The sequence below is a fragment of the Penaeus monodon genome, chromosome 25 (assembly GCF_015228065.2).
Source record: "Penaeus monodon isolate SGIC_2016 chromosome 25, NSTDA_Pmon_1, whole genome shotgun sequence".
Lineage (NCBI taxonomy): Eukaryota > Metazoa > Arthropoda > Malacostraca > Decapoda > Penaeidae > Penaeus > Penaeus monodon.
In genome coordinates, this window is record NC_051410.1 from 36582230 (window position 1) to 36583675 (window position 1446).

Sequence of the window (1446 nt, forward strand, 5' to 3'; positions counted from 1 at the left end):
TCCCATTCTCATTTAGATTCTGTTTGTACATCCATATCTGTCTTGTCTAAGAAAACCAAGAAATGTGAATCAATTACTCAACACCAATTAATCTGCTTATATAAAGGATGTTACCATGCAATTCCCAGTTCATAATCAGTGTGAGGGTTAGTTTATTACATTAACCCAATCACATCCATTAACATCATCAAGGAACTAGGCAGAATATGTCAACAAGTACTATCTATCATTTTGTTCACAACCAATACATGCAACAACCTGCACTATTTACTTGCTTGAAATTTAATTTCATGATGAGAGTATACACTATGCTGCAATTCTGAACGGTCTATGTTTAATCAACCTCACAAATATTACACATACTGAATGTCTTCCTTTTTGACTGAACAACCATTTTTTACTCAATGGAGAGATTGTGACAAGGTCAACTGCATCTGAATGAGCCTTATTTCATGTACATATAATGATTATGAAAAGAGCATTTAGCTACCATTTTTAACCCCTTCTTTACTGAAATTGTTTGTTTTACAAATGTATATGGCTTAATAATAGCCATGCCAGACTGGATTTGCTACTGTTATATGTGTGACCCTGAGAAAAAGCAACTTAGAATGATTCAGTAAGGCTGGTTTTCATAAATTCTTAATATGTCTGTATTTTGTCAACCAAAACAGTATTGAAATTTGTCTCTTTAACTTAAATCAGTGGCATGCTGGCTTTTGTGATACAGCCACTTTTAGACTGGAAATCTTCTAATGAATAATGGCATCTGCACACCCTCTTTGGCTTTCTGGATACTGTCAAAGAAAGTGAGTATGTCTAGGATTTTTTTTCTCTTAAAATGGCTGAAGCTTATCTGTCCAACTGCGATGCTTTTAATCCTCGTTGCATGTATAAAATTTTGATGAGATTATATATGGTGATAGAATATACTACATCTCTTATGCTACAGCAGGGGTACACTAAAGCCAGCACTACAGATCAACAGTCCTGGCAGTAGGTTGATAAAGAAGGGGTTAATGAGCCTTTAATCTTCACGTTTTACCACTCCAGTTAAAGATTTTTCCTGCATTAAAATGTATCCCTCTGCTGATAAACCATTCATGTCCAGGTATCATAGTTTACTATCAATTTCCCTTGGTTTTCCTTGTTCCTTGCATCAACCAAGCTATCCGTAAAAAGTGTAAGAGTACAACTGGAATGCATTAACATTACGAAGCACCAGTGGCCAGGTAAGTGCAACATATTATATGGACAGAAGTCACCACTAGATGTTTACTATAACAGCAAGTCCATACGAAATGCACTCAATTTAACAAGCCATCAAAATACCATCCAACCTATTTACAAGATGTGTACTGTTGAAGAAAAAAGAAGAAAAAACATGTCATTGATAATGCTAATATGTATCCCATCTCAGCTTTAAAAATCATCTAGGATCATCTT